Here is a 23,855-nt window from a genome sequence, read left to right as displayed (position 1 = left end):
GCTGGTGGGGGAGAGGAGGCTTTTCGCGTCTGGGTTTGTTTCTGGTGTTTGGGGTGGGTGGCAGGCTCGCAGGGAGCCTCAGTGGCGGCGGCGGCGGCGGCGGGCATCAGTGGTGGAGTTGGGAAAAGTTGCGAGGCGGCCGCTGGAAGTTGCGCGGGCTGGCGGGCTGCGCCGAGCGGCAGTTGCGGTAGTGGGCGCTGTGCGCTCGGCCGTGCACTCAGGCGTGCGCGGCGAGGCGGGAGGACTGGGGTGGGGAGTGGGGGAGACGAGGGTGGAGGCTGTAGTCTGGTGGGGGTGGGGTGGGGAGGGCACGGGCAGAACCGAGCTACCGGCTCAGCAGAGCTGCGGGCAGGTGGGGAGAGAAGAGGCCCCGCGAGCGCCTGGAGAGCCGGGAGTGGAGGGCGCACAGCCAGCGGCGAGAGCCGCCGAGGAGAAGGAGGCCGAAAGGGCGCGCTCCGGCCCGCGAGCTCCAGGCTGGCTGGGCGCCGAGTGACCCCCAGGGGGCGGGCTGCAGGGACACTGGGCCGCGGAGAGGGTACGGCGGAGCCTCCCGCGCTACTTCTGGACGTAGCCGAGGTCTCGGGTCACTAACCCTCCCCGGCGCCCCCTGCCTGCCCGGCGTGGAGCGGCCTTCGTCACGCGGGACAAGGGCGATTGAGTTCGGGGCGGGGGCGACGGTACGCCCATCCCCCACTCTTCTCGCAGAAGTGTTGGGTGACTTTGCCCGGCCTTGCCCGCCGAGCCGACACTGTCCGAGAAAGCGAGAGCCTCAGCCGGGACTGTAGCCGACGGGACTGGGTTTGTCCAAATGCTTCTACCTCGAGTCTAAGGGTACCCAGCGGTGCCGAGAACTGGAGCAATCTGGAGCAGTCCAAAGCGCTCCTCCTCAAGGTGTCAGCACGCGGGGCTGGAGCAGCCTCGGAAAAGCACAGGCCGCCGTTCGCTCTTCCCCTCGCTGAAAACAGAACTCTAATTGTTTTGCTTGTGGACCAGAGAAAGTAGAGATGGGATGGTGGGGTGGGATGCTTCCCTCAAGTGAAATCCCCAGTCTCTCCCACCCCTGCGTATTAAGGCCAAGTACGCCCCGCGCCTTCCCGCCTTTGGTGTCTCCGCCACAGCCGCGCGGCCGGCAGAGGCACCTCGGCGGGCTCGGTTTCTTTGGCGGTAAGCGTCCGCGGTCTAGCCCGGCGAGATGCTGTCATCATAGGCGTCTTTCCAGTGCTTCCTCCAGTCCTCACCCAAGCACTCCCTCATGCCCAAATACATTTCCTTTCGCTCTGGTCTCAGGGATCAACCTATGTATAGGGCTCTTTGGGTCATCAGTTCATCTATTTCTCTTTCGGATATTGTTCATTTCACTTAGCTTCGATAGTGTCAAAGCGCGCCAGTGGAACTCCTATTTTTCCTGTTTGCGTTTAATGGGGCCGATGTCTTTATTTTCATCTGAGGAGGAATAAATGTACATATGCTCGGAGGCCTGGGGGCTTCAATTCCGACTGAAGGTTAGGTGTGCGTGTGTGTGTGTGTGTGTGTGTGTGTGGTTGGGGGGACGAGGCGGGGGTGGGAGAGCCGATTTCAACTCTGCCTAAGTTGTGAAATGAAAGCCGAACGCTTCGCGCGCCTCATTGCCTGGTATCCGCCGAAGTGAAAGCAGAACACAAAACCCTTCGAATTTCTTGGGCAACTTTTTCAACTATTTTAATTACCAAATTGTACGCTGCCGTATTAAAACATTCCCGCACGCACAGGCCACTCAACATCCAGAAATCGAGCCCGGTTTCCGATCTGATGATACTTGTCATTCATCCAGTGGGAGACCCGTTTATTTTGTCTCTAGTGTTTCTAAGGATGCTGCTGCGGCTTTCTGATAACTAGATGCGAACTCTTATAAACTTTTCTTGCTAAGCCTCAGGTTCTCGCTCGCTGCTCCAGCTGTTGCCACCGCGGCTGCCTTTCTCAGACAGGAGCGCTGCTTTATGCAATTCTTCAGCTGCAGTCTGGGTAATAAAGGAAATCATATTAAAACTAAGGATTTTTTTGTATTTTAAAGCGCTATTTCCTTCCCCAGCGTAGTGCGTGAGTTTCCTAGCGCATGGCGGAGACAGTCGGTTACCCCTGCTGTGAATCTAACGAAAACTTCGTGGCTGTGTCTGCACCCGTTTCTTTCTTTCTCTGGGTTAGGAAGAGGCAGTGTGACCAGCATACTTTAAAAAACAAAACCACCTTTTTTGTTGCAAAAGTAAACATTGCAATGGAATCAAATCACTTAGAAACAGTCATTTTCTTGATAGATTGTTATTCTTTTTGTGTTTTGTAAATTTCTTTGGTGGCCAAGTCCTGTCGTGATCTTGGCTACGGTACAGCATTCCATGAACCCAAACTAGGGACCACAGACCCTGAAAGTACCCGCTGAAGTTAAACTCAGACTGAATGCACAACCTACTTCCCAACTTACAGGGCTTTGTTTTTGTTTTTGTTTTTTTTTTTTTTTTACACAATTGTTAAAACCGATAAATTGGTTGCAAATCATTTGGGAGGAATAAACCATTTCATTAAAAAAATAAAGAAGGGAAAAGCAAGATTGACATTTGTACTGTCTAAAGCCCTTGGCCTTTATTCCCACCTTTAAGAAAAGAAAACTAAAGCCAAGCAGGCTCTGGCAGCGCCGTGAGGCTCCCCAGCCGTTTTCTTGGGCGGCTAGGACAGCACCTGGGCCGTGCCAGAAATGCCAGTTGCAACTGTTTTCTTCTGGTGATGGGAAAGAAGTGAAGCTGGGTCTGCCAGCATGTCTAGGGCCCGAAACACCGAAGGAACCCCACTTCCCTTAAGTGACACCCGGCAGGGTTTCAATCACAGCAATGAACGAGTTGCAACGAATAACCCCCCTCCGCCTTAGCTACCGGGCCCCGCAGAAGTCTCGTAAAGACCCAGAAGGCGATGCGATTAGCAAGACCCCGGCAAGGGGGGGGCACTTGTTACTTGTACACTTCATCTCTGTTTAAAAAGAGGCTCTGAAGTAGGTAAGGTAGATGACGACCCTTCCTCTCGCGCTTAAATTCCTCACCTTAGCAGCCCAATACCTAAGATAGTAAAGGAACCGCAAGCCCAGGTTCCAGACTCCACTGCCCCTATGCCCAACTACTTGCGTTTTCCTTCATCCTTAAAAAAACGCAGATTAAAACACAGAGCTTTGTTTAAAGTACGTATTTTATTTGTTTACTTCAGACTGCTTTTGAGGAGGGAAAAAAACGCTTGCCCTACGGAGGCAGAGGCCCCTTTTAGGAAGGCGGTGTATTTGCCATTACTTGACCATTACCCTGGCTTAGGACTTCTTTATTGCATTTGGCACTTGGAGCGCAGGCTTCCTGCAGCATTTTGATGTGTTTCGCCAAAAAAAAAAAAAAAAAAAAAAAAAAAAAATCTGTGTTTAGGGGAAGGTTAACAACGCTTTTCATTTCTCCCTCACACTCATCTTCAACACTGTGGAACTTGGAGCGCAGGCTTCCTGCAGTATTTTGATGTGTTTCGAAAAAAAAAAAAAAAAAAAAAAAAAAATCTGTGTTTAGGGGAAGGTTAACAACGCTTTTCATTTCTCCCTCACACTCATCTTCAACACTGTGGAAGGGGACGGTTCATTAGCTCCAGGGGCAGGAAGGCTGGAATAAAAGGATCCTTTTTCAGGTTTTTATTTGTAGGGGCTGAGGAGTCGCAGGTCTGGGTGACGATGCGCGTGGCGGTGTGTGTATAAGTGTGCGTGATTGTGTCTTTTGCGGGGGGAGCCCAGCTCGCAGGTTTTCTGAGCAGAGTCCTCTCCTTACTGCCAGGGGCGCGGCCTCCTCCGCAGACGTTCAACACGTAGGACACTAATCGAATAGAAATTAACGCGTCATTCCACGACATTTTTACTTTCTTCTTCTTTTTAAAAAGTTGATGGTAATAATTCTAAGCAGTTTTTCTTTAAACATCTTGTCGTTTGGGAGTTTATTTTATTTCATTTCTCCGAGTTGGGGTCAGGTTATCCGAGCCTGCAGACGTTGTCTGGGGTAGGAAGGCCACAGCTGGGGACTCCTGGCTCCGTCCTCCCGGGCAAGTAGGGCAAAGGAGGGCAAGAGAGCACCGACTTGTTGCCCTAGGCACGCCTGGCCCAGGCTCCTCTCTCCCCACACCTCCTTCGTTTTGCCTCTGCTGGAAGCGGGCCCTGAAGTGGGGAAACTTGACTTGTCATCTTCTGGCCAATGGCTCTTACCCTGTTCCCAAGGTACTCAGGGCCTGGCAGAGCCCTATTCCCAAGAGCTGGGTACACCCTCCCACCCCTCCCGTCAGAACCCGCCTTGATGGGGCCTGGGGGTGGAGCTGGGGAGGCCCTAGAGAGCAGGGAGGCAGTGCTCCCCCAGGCCTCCCCACACCTCCCTCCTTCAGCTGCTCGGTTCCTGGCTCCCAAGCTCAGGCCAGAAAGCTTCTTGCCTCTTCATCCTCAGAGGTGCTGCGTGCCTGGCGCGCTGCTTCCCTCGGAGCCGGGTTTGCATTGACCGTGTACAGCACAGGAACACACGCGCCCTCACACACACTCACAGCTCAGGGGTTCAGGAACATCAAGTGCGGAGGGCGGGCACACACTCCTTCACTCTTCCTGGCTGGGCAGGCCCCTTCCTAGCCCACCGGGCAGGGAAGAGAGGGCCTGGGGGGAGATGGGGCGGGAGGAGACAGTAGCACTCCAAGGACGCCAGGCACATTTTTCTGGAGAGGTGGTTAACCCTTCCTGGGCTGGAAGCGAGGCTCTAGGCCCTTTCTACAAAGATCTGTGGAGTCTGCTTTTCTTTTCGGCTGGGTGGCCCAGTATGAATCATTAGTTCCCTTCCCACTCCATTTGCCAAGGTCCTCTTTCTAAAATTAGATTTTCCCCTTCCCACTCTTCTGGCCTTCCGAGTTTACCAGGGAGTTCTCAAGGAAATTGGCTGGGTAGTGAGAAAAAGTGTGAGGAAGAGGATAAAAAGGAGACAAACAAGTGGAACAAAACACGAGAGGGGAGAGAGGAAGAGAGAAACAGCATGTTTCTTCTTCCAGCTCCCCAGTTTGCACACAGATGGGTATTATATTTTTTCCCCCAGTAAATGAAAAAAGTGTAATCCTTGTTAATTACCTTTGCTTACATGCCATACAAGAAACTTCAGAGACGTTTCTACATAAGGAAGAAACTGTTTACAAAACTCTTTCAAAAGTGTGACATATTGCTCCAGTTCAGCACTAAAAAGCTAAACACACTTACCCTCCTTTGAAGTGCCCTGGCTAGGGCAGCTTATTTGAGTGCGGTTCAGATATTGCTGTGGGTATAACTAATGGCCTCTACCTATTTAGCTCAAGTGGGAGGAGAGAAAGGCCTGAATTCCTTGTCCAATGGGTCCCTCTGGAGACTGGGTTCTGGCTCCTGGCCAGTTCTGTACAATGTCAACATTGAATATTTGAATTCCCAGACTCTATTTAACAAGTTTCTAAATAAATAAACTCATTGTGTGTCTGTGTTTAAAATTATTTCACCTCTTCCATAAAAGCTACAGCATCTTATTACATTGGCCTTGCAAGTTGATTTTTAAAAAAATAAACAAACAAACAGAGTGTAAGGCATTTTAATAGGCAGACCTGAACAACATGTGTGTTTTGCAAAGACATTCTCTCACGTGTGGCTGAGTGGGTGCTATTTAGAGGGATCTTGGGCTGTTCTGTGTGATGTGATAGTGAATTATATTAAAAAACCAAGCTAAGTTCAGAAAGGCAGTGCAATATTAATCACGTCCAAAGGGAGGCTTGACTGTGTAACTGTACTGTCTTTAGATATTTGATAATTTTGCCTGCTGGGTCCTACAGGACAGAGAGCTTCACTGATGTGTCCTAAATGGCTATCTGTAGGCTTCTGCACTGCATAAGCATTGGCAGGTGTGGAACTCTGCCCAGATGGAGTTTTGTTTCTGGGCATTTTTATTCATCTATCTTTGTCTGCCTTTGTAAGTTGGAAGGGGTAGATACACATGTGTTATCCTAATATTTCAGTATGGTTTTGAAATGGACCACACGAATCCTACGTTTTTACTAATCTCTCAGCATTTGAACATCCACGGCATTTTTATGCAGATGGGAACATACTTGTTCTAAGAAGTACACACTTAATTAAAAAGAAAACGCAAGTTCTGGTCCTCTTTAAAGTGTGGACCCCATCTAGAGTTGTTAGGAATGGAAGTAGAATTCACTCTAATTTATGTGGATAAAGGACAACATTATTAAAAAGAATGGGATTTGAAAGGGCACATAGCAAAACCTATAACATTTAGCTGGTAACATGGAGAGCTCAAAGCCAAGAAAAAAATACCACCAACCCATGCAAACCCTAAAATAGATTACCATGACCTCAGCCATTTTCATTTTCAAAAATAATAGCCATGATTAAAATGGGGGGAGTGTTTTACTTGGAACCGTACTCTTCTGCATTATTATAAAAGCTGTTTTGTGGTTAAAGAACTGTTTCATTATAGAAAAAAAAGCAAGTGAATTTTAATCAAATTCCTGACTCTTCAAAAGCTCTCATTCTTGAATTACTTCTTACTTTGATTTTAGTTATTATTCTTATCCATCCGCAAACGTGCTGCTTTTGGCTTGTGTATTCAGCTAAATCCTTGACTACTAACTTTCGAAACAACTCTAAAGGAGAAATTTTATTTAGAGAAGCGACTTTTATTAATTCTTGCAGTAACACCTGCCTAGGCCTCGCTGGCTATATAATAGGAAGGACCAAAGCTTTCTTAACCTTGTTCAAGAACCTGCATAAAGGAATTAATTTTGTGCTTTAAGGTTGTTCAAAGTGTGACATTTATGAAAGTCTTTGTACCTAGCCCTTGGTGGGCTTTGGCGACAGGCAGGCTTAGGAAACAAATATTGGTGAGCAGGAATGAGCCATGTTTCCTGGTCATGAACATTACCAGTGTGCTCATCAGAGACTGCATCTGGGTGTGGTCCCTGACTGAAGAGCCAGGTCATCTTCAAGCTATTGAATTGAGTCTGAGCTCCTGGATCTTTACTTGTAAAGTAAGAGTAACAGTACCACTTTCTCGGGCTGCTGTAAGGGTTAAATGGATTAAATGCACCCATCATACCTCAGTCACAAACTGTCATTCAATAAATCTCAGTCACTTCAGTTACATTTTCTGAAGAGGATTTTTTAGACATCCTCCCCTCCTCCCCGTTCTGTTTTTATGCAGTCTCATTTTAAGAAGTATTTGCATGTATGTAGTAAGCAGTTTGTATGTCCCCTCACAAATCACACCCTCAGGATAAATGGGAGTCATATCTAAAATTTGGGCACATCAAAACTGTCTACACCAAACCAAACTAGGCAGTACATTTATTCTGAAAACTTGAGAATCTTCCTTTGCCCTTTTTTGGGGGAGGGAAGGGGCACTGTGTGAATAAAGTGACTGAGATGTCAGCTTTGCTCCCCAGGTGCATGTACAGCCTAAATTCAGTTGTGCGTATCCTCCGCTTGTCATGACCCCTCGTGTATGAAAATTTTACTTTTAAGGCACTGAGTTTTGTAAGTCACTTTACTACTCTAGCTGAGTTGCTCTTCTCTAAATGAGGGGATTGGACTAGAGCACAGCTTGTAAACTCAAAGGCCTACGGGAGTTGGCAGGTACAACAAATGAGTGAGGCAAGGTGGTATGCGCACTAAGCGCTCGCTCGCTTATTTTTATTGAAAATTTTGATGCCCAGCCTTTGTACTCCGGAACAAGAGGCAGTGGTAGGGCTGTGGCAAAAGCTGGGCCTTCAAGACTTCTCTTAAGCTGCCCCAGCTTGCTTCTGCCATTTGGGAAAGGGCGCCCAGTGCCGCTAGGTCTTCCATTTTTTTTTTTTTTTTTTTTTTTTGGTGAACAAGAACACACACATTTATTAAGTTCCCTGTGTTACATGGGTGCAGTTTGTGGCACCCCAAAACAATTACGATAGTAACATCAAAGATCACTGATCACAGATCACCATAACAAATATAATAATATGAAAAGTTTGAAATGCAATGAGAATTACTAAAATGCAACACAGAGACATGAAGTAAGCAAATGCTGTTGGAAAAACAGCACTGATAGACTTGCTTGAGGCACGGTTACCACAAACCTTCAAATTGTAAAAAAACGAAATACCTGTAGGTCTTCCATTTTTAAGAGAAGCCACATATCTGGATTATTCTGTGAATTTTTCTCTACTTTAAAATGTTGACTCAATTTAAACAACAACAAACAACCTTCTGTAGGCCCAACCAAACACCTCTGTCTGTCATGTATAGTTCATGGACCCTGGTTTTTGCAATGTCTGGATTAGATGATTTCCAAAGGTCCTTCAAAGTTCCAACATTTTACGATATCCACAAGGCTTCCTGGATATTACCTTGTATTTTTAAGATCTGTATCTTCCTCCTCCTCCCCAAAGTTACTGTGTGTGTGTGTTTTGATAGGTGGAAGTACTTATTACAGAATCTGATATCTGGCCATTTATCTGGAAAAAAAGTCTTTCTCAGCCATGTTGTGTCTTTCTTTCCCTCCACGCTGCTTCATCATTAATTGGCTTAAGAAAATAAACTGAAACACTCACTCCCCATCTCATAGCCACTGGCTGCCATTCTTCCTTATTTCTCACTCGTCCCAATTCTTTGATTTGTGGGCTAGGGGTTGGGCAGTAAATCATTAGGAGACAGTTTTCTGTGGTTTTCCTCAGTGGGAGAAGTAGTCATTTGGCTACTGTGGGTATAACAGAGGAAGAGTTCACCCCTGCCCCCTAGGAGGGTCCAGATGTCACGTCCTGTACATCTGTAACTGAAGAACCCAACTGACTTTTAAGACATGAACCTAAGATGGAGAAATCAGTTTTTAAGGGACGGATGTATTATTTGACAAGAGTGGCTCTCCTTGCAGGAAGATTATACATGTCAGGGAACATTTGAAAATAAACATACATTATTCTGTTTATTGTCATGATTTGTATTTCTAGCAGAAGTGGTGGGTGAAGAACAGGTAAAATTAAGTCCTGGGGACTAAAAGTGCAAAGTATGGTGATGGAATACTGATTCTCCCAATAAAGTCTGGAAGAAGAACTCTATAATATCTAAATCAGTACTATAGTCAAGGGACGGGTCAATAAATACTTGTTACTTTCAGTTAATATTGTTGGAAAAATCATCAGATAAAGCAATGCTTGTAGAGTAGTGATGAACCATGCTTGTAAGCATTATATGAGGGTTATGAGATACCCAGCTCCCAATTTTTACACCTGATACTGAAGCCCAGATTTTTTAGCCTGGCCTTTGAGGACCTCCCACTCTTGAGTCAGATGGTGATTCTGAGCCCAGGTTCTGCGTTAGATTGGCCTGGGTTTGAATCCTGACTCCACCATTTACTAACTGGGTGAAATAAAGGTGAGCCAGTTAATTTTTCTGTGCCATAATTTCCTTAATTATAGACTAAAGATATTTACTTCATGTGAGGATTTGATGAACTAATGCATTTAGCGCTTTAAATATACGAAGAACATGTTGATTATTATTTTATAAAATTTTCAGGCTTATTTGTCTCCTTATCCAAATTAGTCCATTCAACCTGACTCGTTTAATCATTTTACTTCTCTCAGTCTCTTGTCAGCCTAGTCTTGTGTTTCCATCTTCCAACCTTTGGCCACGATGTTGCCATATTCTGTAGACCTACCCATACTGTACTTTGACCGTCAATATCTAACTCCTTTAAGATTTAGTTTAAACCCTTCCTTCTTCATGAGGTTCATCCTCATCCCTCCTGGAGACGTGCTTTCTCTATGTCTTTTCATTCCAATAGTATGGAATTATTTTTACCTATCGTCATTTGGGCATTTTGTTATAAATTCCTTGTCTTCACTAACTATATCTTCTTTTTCTAGCTAAACTCTAAAACTCCTGGAGAGTCCATTTCTGTTTTGTACAGTGCCTGTTTCTATGTTTTGTATATGGCAGATATCAGTACAGTTAGGTGATGGTGGTTAGCGATGGCCTTTGGTGGATTATGTGAACGCCTTCAATTTCTTTGCCTGTAAAACCTTCGTAGTCAGGTAATGTCAGCACTAGAACTCTGGGATATTTGACACTTTAATTGCATACTAAATCCACAGTTGGCTTATTTTGACAGTGATAAACCACCTGGAAAGCACATTTGGAAAGTAGAGTATTATTCCTAATTTTCACCAATAAATGCCCCTCATTTTGCCAGTGCAGGTATAACCCATGGCTCCTCACTTAAATTACAAATTGTTATTGATCCACATTTGATCTTAAGGTTTATCAGACTCTGTACTGTACCTGATTCTGGAGACTCTCTGTGGAATCAAGGAAGAGATGATGAAACAGTTTGTGGACTCATGTAATTCCTAGGGACTTGGGTGTAGTCAGCTTCACAAAGGTTATCAAAAGCCCAGTTTTTAGATAAATTTTAACTCTAATTCAGGCAGTACTAATATAGATCATAGCAACAATAAATTTGCTGCATATTTTAAGGTTCATTTATAATGAAAGCCTCTTTCAATTTCAGGCTGACAAAAAGATGTTGCATTAAATCTTATTTAACTGATCGAATTAATCCCACCCACACAATGGGGCCCCCTAAATTCAAATGCAGCCATGTCTTTCTCCCCTTGAATCCCTACACCCCTTTCCCCCACCCACCATTTTACAAATCTCTCATCTCTGTGGAGAAAACAGGGCTATGTGTGCCTTGGATAACTGTCCTCAAGCTCTGAATGATTGCAGGGTTTCAGTTCCTGTTAGAAGTTTTCTTCTCCCAAGACCAGCCTGGTGTGACTTTTTATTTTATGTTGGAGTATAGGTGATTAACAATGTTGTGTTAGTTTCAGGTGTACAACAAAGTGATTCAGTTATACATATACATGTATTTATTCTTTTTCAAATTCTTTTCCCAGTTAGGTTATTACAGAATATTGAGCAGAGTTCCCTGTGCTCTACAGTAGTTCCCTGTTGGTTATCCATTTTAAATATAGCAGCTTGTGCATGTCAATCCCAAACTCCCTAACTATCCCTCTCCACCACTCTTCCTCCCAGAAACCATATGTTCGTTCTCTAAGTCTGTGAGTCTGTTTCTATTCCGTAAATATGTTCATTTGTATCATTTTTTTTTAAGATTCCGCCCATAAGCCATATGATACGATATTTCTCTTTCTCTGTCTGACGTACTTCACTCAGTATGACAACCTCTAGGTCTGTGCATATGGCTGAAAATGGCATTATTACATTTAATCAGTGGGGTGTGCCTTTTTGTCCTGCTCTTAGAACTGCTTTTAAGGCATTGGGAGGCCCTTTAAATAAGGGAAGAGACTAAGAACCACGATTTTTAAATTTTATTTTACAAATTTATTTATTTAATTGGAGTACAGTTGCTTTACAATGTTGTGTTAGTTTCTGCTGTACAGCAAAGTGAATCAATTATATGGATACATAGATCCCCTCTTTTTTAGATTTCCTTCCCTTTTAGGTCACCACAGATCGAGTGGAGTTCCCTGTGCTCTACAGTAGGAAGAACCACGATTTTATACTTTGGTGCTGATTATAGACTTTACCTTTGGCAGGAGCTATGAAATTTAGTAAAAAAATGTTTTATGAGAAAATGATAACAAAAATGGAAGGATTGAGCAACTATCTTTGTTTCTGGAAGCGTCATGGTTTTTAACCTTGTTCTGGGTCTCAGACCCCTGCAAGAATCTGATAAAAGGTATGAAGTATCTCTCTAGAAAATACAGGTATGCATACAAGTTTCCACACAATTTCAGTGGTTCATGGACTTCTAAATTCCAGCCATAGGTATTATAATGGTTCACTCATGTGAACCAGACTTGCTGTACCCTAGTATGTTTGTTATTTAACGTCTTTTAAGTCTTTATCAATATTTTTTCATTAATTTAGAAATATTTTTTCTGCTTACAAAATTTATACTTGTTCTACTAATTTAAAAACTGCAAAAATTATCACACAGGAAATGAAAGTTCTTGGTAGTCTACCCTCTTTTGTCACACACTGCCTGCAGATGGCTACTATACACCGTTTAGTGTGGTGCGTCTATTAGCACATATACATATACATAGATATATATATAAATTTATAACTTTTTACAGCAAGTTGCTTTTTTCTATTTAAAAACTTAATCATATACCTTTGACCCTTCCCCCGTCACTATGTATCAATCTAACCCATTCTTCTAAAGGCAGCAGACCCTCCACTGTTTGGATGGGACACATTTTACTGAACCATTCCCCTGTGGATGACATTTGAGTAGTTTCCCGTTTTCAGAACAGGGCAGAGAAGTTCCCCAAACCAGGACTCTAAGGGAAAATGAAAGTGAAGTGTACAATTAAAGGAAGCTCACAGTTTAGGGTGAAGTGTGCTGGCCTCTGAGCCGTGGACACAGTGGGGCTTTGGGAAGGTCATGGAGGGTTGCCTCACCCTGTCAGGACAGATCAGATTTCCAGGCATCATTACCCACTGAGGTCCAAGGGTCAAAGCCAGAGCTAAGGTACATCTCTGTGAGATCCACTGTGATATACCACTGATATTTCAAGCTTCCTGGCTTGTTCTGGACTTCATATTTATGCCCATTTCCATTTTCTGCTGCTGCCCAGAACAGACTATAGCTGAAATCAATTCATATACCCCTAACTGGATAAGGACAAGTAAGTTGTCAGGGTTTCAAATCTCAAGTTTTTGTTTTTAAATTACGATTTCCTTGCATGTACATTATTATCACTCTGTCCTATCCTGTATATACAGCTTAAACCAACTGATGGGACTAGATAAATGCAGAAGGTTATCGGAAGCCAATCAAAAATTTATTCATGTTCTTAAAAAAATTACCCACAATAATTTCTAACCTATGAATTGGAAAGATTTTCTCTGGGTAAGCATGCTATGGGAAAAGTTTTATAATGGAAACTATCTCTTACTTTTAACTGTAGCATCAAAAATATGACAGTATAATGTTACACACTAAAGCCCATCAGATGCAAAATTCTAGTTTTGGATTATAAGTTATAAACCAGGCTAGAGAGACTTCTGAAAAGTGGTTTTCTTTGGCAATGATGTTGTTGATTAAATATAAAAAAATTCAGAAAAAATTAGTTCATCCCATTCCTTTACACAGAAGTTTACAAAAATGGAATAGCTGGGTTTTGGTTCTAGTGGGAGCAACTTTACTTATTAAAGCTCATTGGATTATATTAGATTAAAAACTCACTAGACACTTTAGATTGGATTTGAAAAGGCATCATTCAAGGAATCAAAATTTAGTCATATAAATCTTTTTAAGAATTAATTTACTTTGCAATTTTGATTCCTTAGAGTACGGTATTTGTTCCAAATTCAAATTTTTTTTTCATGGATGCATAAAAGTTGTTCCATGCGGCATTACTCTTGTTAACATTTTCAAAGCATATTTGAAATGAGATCAATCAAATCAACTCAATAACTAGTTATTGAATGCCTAGTATATATAAGGCACAATGAACAAAATCCCAGAAACACTCACTTTCCTGAAAATATTGAACATCAGCACTTGACAGACATACCCCTGACAATGGTTTATTAACTGAGAGAAAGATCACTGTGTGCCTGTTGCTGCTTAATTGATGACCACATTGTGGTTTCATGAGTCTGGAATACTGAATCCTATGCCTGACTCTTCTCCACATATATTGTTAACATTGTGAAGCCATATACCCAACAAGCTGCAGTGCCATTCCAAGTATTGGGGGTCTTCTATTTGAAAATAATACCATACTTCATTTCTCTTAATACCTGTCAGATGTGGAGGTCATTGCTTGCCTCACTAAATTACTTACATGTTAATGCTGATATGGTTTCCATTCAAGATACTTGAAAACAAAACCAGGCCTTTATAAGCACTTAATGTTGGTGACTATCTCTTATCCACTAATTCAACAACTGTTTATCAAATGCCTATAATTCTAGGTGAAGGGAAGGTGGCAGCGCACGCGCGCGCGCGCGCACACACACACACACACACACACACACACACACACACACACACACACACACACACAGAGGCAAGGCCCCTGTCTACACAGAGCTCCCATTCTGGGGGAAATAAATGTGTATGGTCATATACTTCCAGACGTTGACTTGTGATATTGAGGAAATTAAAGTAGGGTAATTTGCTAGAGAGCAGCCAGGCCTTATTTTAAAAGGGTGGTTGGAGAAGACCTCTCTGAGGAGGTGGCATGTGAGCAGAGAGTGATGAGAGGAGAATGTTTATTAAAGTGTTTGAAGTGTGGCACATTGATGCTTACGGCTGGCATGTTCCATCTCCCTGGTTCTCTAACCTAGGGCAGAAGCAGACAAGGTGTAAAAGTGTTGTCCTTGGTTTCATTTTGTAGAATGCACTTACAGATACCACGTAAACTTTTAGCTGGCTCCACAGCCTAGGGGCCAGCACATAAGTTTTTGTGTATCTTCCTTTATAGATGGAGAGAGTGGGAGTTTTGGGTTTGATCTGTAAACACTAGGTAGGTGGCAGAATCAGAGAACAAATTAGGTTTCTGAACACGTAATTCAGTCCAGTTAAACAAATATTTATTGAACACCTATTTAACAGCCAGAGCCAAGCACTGCATTGGGCACTGAGTATACAAAGAGAAATAAAATCGGTTTCCTGCACTTGAGGAGCTTATAGTCCATTGGGAGAGACAGAACATGTGGATAGATGGTTTCAGTACAGTGGGCTAAGTGCAAGCCCAAGGGTCACAGCCCCCCTCCGGTTGAGTCACAATGATCTGGACAGTGGCATGTGACTGACAGTGTACCTCGTTTCACATCTATTCTGATAAAAAATTCTTTAACCAATATCCCTCTAAGCTCAGAAAAAACCATGTTTCAAATTTGAGGGTTAAAAGTTTGCATGTGTGTAATGCATTTAAAGACCTATCTTATCTTCTGAGACTTCAAATGCCTAGGATGGCGGGCATTTGTATATTAGATGAACAATAAAATGTTTCTCGAAAGGTCCACCCGTCACATTTGTCTGTAGTTAGGGAAATGCTGATGGCAGGAACGGAGTAAGATGTGGAGTGCTTGAGGTGCGTGCCCCATAGCCTTGGGTCTGCACCTGGGCAAAATGCTCTTCCCACCCTCACCAGTTTAGAGTATTTTATCCCTTGTGCAGCTAGAGCAAACTTTCCAATCACAGTTCAAGAAGAAGTTCTTTCTGGAGGCTCTCCAAGGGTTTCCTCCAACTCCTTGCCACTTGTAGCTGTGTCTGAGAGCAAAGATCTGATGCCCAAATTGAAGTCTGCGTGGTTCAAAAGGTGCCTCTTGCTTTTGGGCTCAGTTTTCATCTGGTAGAAGATAGTGCTACCCAAAGACTGACAGGAGCTCAGAGCAGCGGCTCGTTTCTCAGGCCGGCATGTGATTTTGTTGTTTGTAAAACAGAAGTAAGAATAAAAAGCACTCCCCTCTCTTCCAGTTCTCTTTACTAAACATCGTGCTGTGCTGTGTGTATGTGTCTGAGCTAATGTTCCAGCCTCTAGGCTTGGCAGAGAAGTCAGTGCATCCAACATTATTACCGCTGGGCACAGTTTGAAATCCTGAGCAAACTCCCCATGTGCCTGAATGCATAAGATGCTACTGATCTAAGCATCCTTGTTGATAATGTTGCAACATTAAAACGGCAGCATAGATGTTGTTTGACTCATGAAGTAGCATTGTATCTTTGTTTCTTTGACCTAAAATTACTGGGTAGATGAATCTGAAGGGGGTGGGAAATGTCAAGGTAAAAAGCGGTATCCATCCAGGGCTTTCAGAGGGCCTCATGATCTGTGTATCAGATCTCTCTTCCTGCCCTTGAGTGATGGTAATCTCTCAGTCACCAAGGTTTTACTCTCAAGAAAAGAAAATACTCTGATACCTAATACGGTGAGCTGCTCCTTAGGAAACCTTCCAAGTCAATCTGTGGCATTGGCCAGGACTTGTACACTGCTTCCAGGGTGTATGGACCACCACCATTTATTTCCTTCTATCGCTCTTGCCTGATTTGTCTGCATGACATCATAACATCTCATTATGTAGACTTGACAATTAGTAATAACTTCACTCAGAAGAAAATGCTCTCTGCAGCATTTTAAGCCCTATCTGCTTTGAAGATAGGTTCTGATTTTTTTCTTAGGTGTGTTCATCTCAAAAGTCCAGAATATTCTGGGTACCATGGCCTGTTTTCTGATGGCTGATGCTGGCCAAGGAGTCAGGACATAGTTTGAGTCTCAACTTTGTTACTCATCAGCCAGGTGTCCTTGGGCAGGGCTCTAACTCTCTGAGCTCAGTGTCCTCAAGTATAAGACAAGAGCAATAACTACCTCTGCTTTGGCTTCCTCCAGACTAGTAATGCTAAAAATAAGAGGACATATGTGTAAGCTTTTGTAAGTTGTAATGAGCTGTGTAAATTTAATGTGCTTCTAAAAATTATAGAATATTAAAAATGCTAGGGAGAGATTAAGAATGTAGACTCTGGAGCCACATTGTTTAGGCTGACATCTTGGCTCTACTACTGCCAAGCCATGTGGCCATGGACAAACTACTTATCCTCTCTGTGCCTCAGTTGCTTCATCTGTAAAATGGAGATAATTTACAACAACAAGAAGTAGCAGTACTAGTGAAGATTATTGAGTGTTCACGTGTTATGCAGTTAATTCTCACACCTCTGTGAGGTAGGCGATACTGTTATCTTGGTTTTGCGATGAGGGCACTGGGGACACGTGAGTCCTTTGCTCTAGGCCCCTCAGTTCCGAGCACAGAGCTAGGATCCCGTTTGGATTTGCTTTACGCCAAAGCCTACGAACTTAATCTGAACGCTCCACTCTCTTATTTTTTTTCATCCAGAAATAAAAGTGGAACATTACATTGCTGGAGCATTCCAAAGCTCATAAGGGTAATAAGATTTTGGTTAGAGGACACCTTCATTTAAAGAGATGATTCCATACAACGCTTAGTAAAGAGGAATTTTGCCTCAGTTTATATGAGTAATCTTCTCTATGACAAGGGCTGGTTATCTCCTATCTTCCACTTTCTTCCCAGAGTCATCTGCAGTGTGGTTTTCCATCACTTTATGTTTTTAATTTTATTTAGGGAACTCTACAAATCTTTGTTCAATGGATGATTTAGGAGAGGCTTCACTACTTCATTACCTGAAATCATAAGCTAATTACACCTTACAACTTACTGGTGATTGGTGCTGGATTCAGATTCACATTTTCTGAACAATGCACTGTGACTGTACATTTGCCCAAGGTCACCAGTGTATTTTTTAAAATTTATTTATTTATTTTTGGCTGTGTTGGGTCTTCGCTGCTGTGCGAGGGCTTTCTCTAGTTGCGGCTAGTGGGGGCCACCCCTCATCGCGATGCGCAGGCCTCTCACCGTCGCGGCCTCTCTGTTGTGGAGCACAGGCTCCAGACGTGCAGGCTCAGTAGTTGTGGCTCACGGGCCTAGTTGCTCCGCAGCATGTAGGATCTTCCCAGACCAGGGCTCGAACCCGTGTCCCCTGCATCGGCAGGCAGATTCCCAACCACTGCGCTGCCAGGGAAGCCCCACCAGTGTATTTTTAAGGCAAGGAAAGCAAGCCACAACTTTACAAGTCTTTCCTCTGTGCGCAACATCTAAAACCAAGTCCTGTTCACCCATCCTCAACTTTGTTTTAATATCCAAATCACTTGGACCTTGCAATGAAGTATTCGGCTAGTTGCATCATTGAGTAATCTGTGGGATTTAAATAAGCAGAGGGCTAATAAGATCTCATATCTAGTCCTTTTTTTTTCTTTTTTTGGTTTGTTTTCTATTTTGGGGGAGAAGGCAGTGGACAAATTAAGAGAAGATACAGTGATTCAAATGTGGCTGCATAGAATCACTTGGAGAGCTCAAATATACCAATGTTTGGGATCTACCCCAAGCCAATTAAATCAGAATCTCTGGGGGTGAGGCTCAGGCAGTGAGTCCTGGATATAAGAAACTGGGAAGAAGGGGGTCATTTTGATTAAAGAATGAGGGAGGTAGCAGAGTTAGTAAGGTGGCTCCAAATGCTATCTTTGGGGGTGATTCCAGGTCTATATATGTTTTAATGTATGGCTTCCTTTCTGTTTTTACAGGCACAGAATTGGAATTTGGAAATATTTTCTTAGCACTTGGCTCCATGAACTTGCTTTCTGCCTATGATTTCTGACCTATGTAGCAGTAATATATAAGAGCTTTCTAGTTGTGAAAGGCCATGGTTGAGGAGACTTCATCACAGAGAGTGGATGATCTTTTGAGTCCAGGAGCTCTGATATCTTTTTGACCATTTTGATCTGGTAGCCATTTCTAAGGAGACAGTAATGTTTTTCAGATTAAAAAACAACGACAAAAACAACCCAAACAAAAAGAGAATCACTGCTGCTTGGTGAGAGAGCCCTTTAATATTGCTAGTTTCTTTTGTCTTTTGGTTTTCTAGAAATCCCAGACACAAATGCTCTACCAACCGTCCCATGCAAAGGGAGTGCTGGAAATTCCAGAGAAGGCAAGGAGGGAAAATGGAAAAAGAATTGTAAAAAAATAGATGTCTCAGCCCAGGAATGTTAAAAAAGCAGAGTAGGTTTTCAGGCTGGAATTGCCCTATATTTTAGAAAGTTTGGATGTTGAATGCCAGTGACCCTTATGCTTGGCTGGTTTTAATAAATGCTATCAGTCACTCACTTCCTTATACAGGGAGATGCATTAAATAAACATATTGGATGTTGTTGGATGGTCCAGGTATGTTCAGTTGCACCTGAGTGCACATTGGCTCAAGGTGCCCAGTGGTTCTGGAGGTTTCGTTGAGCTCCGTGGGATGGACACCAAAACAGACCATGTGAAGAAGCATAGGCGTTTGTGTGCACTTGTGGTGAAGGAGAATGGCTTTACTGAAAGACAGGATTGAGCCGGCATCAAGGCACGAGTATGTACTTATAAAACGTGTCCTTGTGTGGATCTTTGGACACTTGAGGGTCCCTCCTTCAGTTTTAGTTTAAGTTGTACGTTTCAAAATTATTAACCATGATGCCCAAATCCTCTGAGGAATTTCATTTGGATTCTGCTGCTTATTTCAACAACGATTACTCTAATTGCCCCTTTGTTTTTTCTTTCAAAATGATCACTTGCATTTTCTAATTTTTAGAATTTTCTTCGAACCAGGTGTAAAGGGATAAGGTGGTTCAGATGTTTAAAAAAAGAGAATAAAGCCATGTTTTCACAAGAGCTTTTGAATGTTTATTTTGATTATAATGCCAGTGTAAGATGAATATAAAATATAAAATGCCAGGAACCGAGAGTATAATTTTCTAGCCTCAGGAGTGGGGCTATAGAATCACACATATTTGAGATAATCTGTGTATTTTAAGAGCATTATAAGCTGCAGTGCAAGAGGGGTTTTGCAGCAAAATATACGGTCAACGGGAGAAAATGGAATGATTCTATTCTGCAGCTGAGGCTTGAAATAAGGAAGACGAGGCGTGGAACAGGGAAGCGATTTCTTAGCTACCAGAAGGCACATACCCTTTGTTATCAGAGGAAGTTTTGTAACTTATTTTCTGGGAGTGGAATATCTTTAGTAGAGGGCCGTCCTTTTCACTATGCAGAAATCACTCATTTCATTCTCACTGGTAAATATTGTTTCTGCTATAGATCTCCCTAAATACAGTTGAGATAAAATAGAAGATCCCCCAGGAGATGAAGGCCCAAGGCCAGGCCAGAGCTGTCATGGGGCCCTCAGTTAATGTTTAGGAAGCTTCCCTTTTGGGAATGATTTTGTATGAAGGATTCTTTTAATAATTTTATATGTGACTGATTTCTCCCTTATGCAGCTTCTGTTTTGAGAGTTAGCAGAAGGAAATGGTAGTAATAACAAAATTGGTTTTTGCTCATTCACACTTTTTGCCATTCGGATTATGGGAGTTGTGAGGTCGGAGACCGGACGGCAGAAGCAAGGCTGTGGAAGAAAAACATAGGTGTGTGGGAGAGAGAGGATGTGCAAGGCGGAGCAAACCAGACATGCTTCTAAGAGGATCTGTTTAGGAAACACAGTGCTAAGAGTTCAATACTTAAACATTCATATTTGGGGATTCACACGTCTCTATTAACAGTTCTGTGCACAGGAGGTTTAACAAAAGCAGACTGATGACTGATGTAATTTAATTAGACTCTGGATTCATAAATATGCAATGTTATTTGAATGAGAAGTTGAATCCTTCAATTTCTTTAGAAAAAAAGGCAATTTGGTTTGCTTCAGAGTTGGTTGCAGACATTTCCACCCTGGTATATAAGTGGGTAAAATAATGGGGTAATTTAAAAATTAGAAGAAAGGCAAAATTTGATTGGCTAATTATGGTAACCATTTGTAGATATTTCTTACCCTTCCTTACAGCTCTGATTCTTTTATCCAGTTTTACAATGGCAGTTATTTCTTTCCTGCACCATGCCTTCTGTAATAGCTCGAGAGATGCTATTAGGTTTATGGCCCCTGATAATTTCATTCTGCCCCGAATCCTTTGAATGGTGGGTTACCGGCACATCCAGAACAAACTATTAAGACTTTATAATGATACTAAAATCAGTCCATTGACCGAAGACACGTAATGCTTTTTTGGATGAGGTAGGGGAAGGGAGTGCGAGAGTGCTTTTTCTTTTGACCTTTGTTTTGAATAAAACTCTGGTCAGGGAAAATACCTGAGACCATGTGAATTGATGGGCTTCCTCTCTGGGGAAATTTGGCAATGTTGGAGACCTCTCCATAACCATGGAGACTCTTCCAGCCCTCTGTCCTTTTCTCTTTGTCTTCTCTGAACTGCTCTTTACTTCTAGCCAAGAGTCTTTCCTTTTCACTTTCTTTGTTCTTAGTTGGCCCAAGAACATACCTTTTAGTTGATGAATTTGCAATTTTCTTAACATTTCATCAGTTACCTGGCGATTTTTAAACCCCATTTGCAAATATTTTCCTTCTCCCTTATCTTCCCTTCACGTTTGAAATGGATAAAGCAGAAGTTTTATTTTTCATGCCTACTTTCCCAGTCACCATCTGCACCATCCCTGGACCCTCTTTAAGCCATTCTGTTAGATTCTTTTCTGAAATGAAATATATGATTAATAAATGGGAAGGCCCTTACTCGTGATTGATAACTACTTTTAGAAACACTGTCATTTGCAATTCATTAAATGCCTTATTTGCCATTTATATTTACTGGAAATTGATACTCTATGTATTAGTTCTTTCCCAGTGACGGATCACTGGTAAATGTATAATTAAAAGAGAGCTTAATTCTAATTTATCTTCATTTCTCTTTGAAATAGTTTTACAGCTGTCATATGGACCTTCTTCTCCATTCCATTGCATTCCCACAATCGTCCTCTCTTATTTCTGAATTTCTTTCCTCAGGGCCATGTCACTTTGTCAGAAGATCTAAATTCAAATTCTGCCTCTGCCACTTGCTATGAGACTTTGGACAAATTGTTAACAGCCCCCAACCTCAGTTTTCTTACTGGTAAAGTAGGAGTGAGAATACTTATTTTGCAGAATTGGCAGGAGTTTCTAATGAGTTAATATACTGGAAAGTACTTTGTTATCTGAAAATTAGCGTACACATCGGTATTGAATTAGCCAACATGGTCCTCTAGCTCTTCCGAATCAAACACTTGTGATAATACCCCATAATTGCAGATTACAGATATATCATAAAATAATTTGCAGGGGAAATGAAAGGCTGACCACAGACATGCAGTGAAACCTTTGGCGAACAGGGCCAAGTCTCCCCACTGCACAGAAGTACAGAAGGTACAACCTTATCAGTAAGGAGTTGGCTTCATGGGGTTAAAGTCACACAGAAGTGCTGACTCACCCAGATCTGTGCCCCATGCAAAAAGAGAGCGGTCGGTACACTGACTAATTTTCTTTCAGCCTGCCATGCCCTGAGATAACTGTAAGTGCTTTCCTGTTTCTTGTCACTGCTGTGACTTCAGCTCACCCCCTTAGACCTCAGCAACTGGCCTCCTGATTCCTTAATCTTGCTCTGGTCTGGGGTTTTCACCAAATGAGTCTTTCTTGATCAGTGAATAGATTTCCTCCCATTTTCTTCCCCTCTCCCATCTTCCTTAACTCCCATCTCAGGGCGGCCTTTAGCATCACAGGGGGCAAGGCGCCTACATGGGAAGACTTCTGCTCACCCAGTGCAGCTTCTTCCTGCCCGTGGAGCCTGGAATGTCACTGCCAGGGCTTCAGGTGGTTGGTCAAAAGTTTCCTGGGGTCTGTAGGAGAATGTTGATCTTTCTCTCCCACGGATGGCTGATCTCTTCTTGAGGGCCTTCATTAGGTCAGGGAGAATGATGTAAGCTTGGAATCACCTCTTCACAATTTGGGTGAGGTCAGATCTTGTCTCTGCTTTAGCAAACCTTGGCTTAAGGGAGGTGTAGGTTTTGGGGTTTTATAGTAGCTCTGCAGCCTTGGACATCGACTTCACTTCTGTAGGACAGAGGTGAGACCACCTACCTCATAGAGGTGTTGTGCTGTCTTGTGAGATTGGATCTGTATTATGCCTGGCACTCTGAAATTCTCAGTAAAATCCTCCTCTTCAGTCCTATGTCCTCTGCAAAGCTGCTACTATCACCACCTACCTTTATAGATGAGTGGCCCCAAAAGTAAAATCAAATATCAGAATAGTGTGGAGAGATGGACATTCTCCTGTAGATAGATTTCTCCTCAAATTCTATTAAGGTATTGATTTTTTTTTTTGGTTCTGCCCTCTACTGACTGGCATCTCAGTAGTAATCATCAAAATTTTACAATGGTAAAAGACAAGGTTTTGGAAAGGACTTTTCAATAATTATTTATTGATGGCCTGGTTTCTTTCAATCGTGGATGAACTTATTGTCAGATTCTGATCTGTGGGCCAATGAATGTTAAGGTTGTGTTCTGATTATTCTTTAGGGTCTTTATTCCTTTAATAGTTAATGTATGGTTTATCAGCTTTAGGTACTGTGGCAGACTTTTATTGTTCAAATAAAATATTTGAATATTGTTCAAAGTAAATATTCACTGCCTCTTTCTGGGGGAGAATTATACTTCCCTACGCTGTGACCTTAGGCTTGCTCTGACTGATACGTGTGAACAGACAGAAGTTTTTAAGATTCAGCATGTGGCTCAGTGTGATTTACCTTTTCTCTCTGTCGCTAGAGCAGAAATGTTCTAGATAGAGGCTATTTTAGCAGGTTAGGGCCTAGAGGAAATATGGAGCTGAGTCATAGTTGACCCAGAATAAGGCACATAGCATAATATTAGCAAGAAATAAACTTTTGTTATAAATCACTGAGATTTGGGGAGTTATTTGTTACAGCAGCTAAACCCAGCCTATTCTGACTGATATAGGTATAAATATTTGTGAATTTTGATTAATGTTTCATTGATGTACCGATTACATATCCTATATGTACTATATGTACATATCCTTTATGTATTCGGTGAAGTCTAAATTATATTTAATGATGTAATTGGTTTTCTTTTTCTTATATTGACTGTGGGAGTTTTGTGTGTAATCAGCTGTGCCTAAAAGATACTAGTTGCTAATAAAGAACAACAAACTTAAAGTGGTTTAAAAAAATGAAAGAAATTTATTAGCTTATGAAACTTTAAAATCTATATGTAGATTATGCTTCTGGCATAGTTTGGTTAGCTATCTGGTTCCATTTATCAATTTGTTCTTCTTTCCTCTGTATGTCGTCTTTATCCATA

The 23,855-nt window shown here is 42.5% G+C and overlaps 1 protein-coding gene across 7 annotated transcripts in view; it reads left to right on the top strand.

Annotated features, from left to right (window-relative positions):
- Nucleotides 1-23,855, top strand: part of MECOM (MDS1 and EVI1 complex locus) — a 568,489-nt gene that overhangs the window by 547 nt on the left and 544,087 nt on the right. The gene's annotated exons all lie outside the window — the stretch shown is intronic.

This window comes from Physeter macrocephalus, chromosome 1 (assembly GCF_002837175.3).
Source record: "Physeter macrocephalus isolate SW-GA chromosome 1, ASM283717v5, whole genome shotgun sequence".
Lineage (NCBI taxonomy): Eukaryota > Metazoa > Chordata > Mammalia > Artiodactyla > Physeteridae > Physeter > Physeter macrocephalus.
Note: the sequence above shows the minus strand (reverse complement) of the source record. Positions and strands in the feature narration are given on the sequence as shown.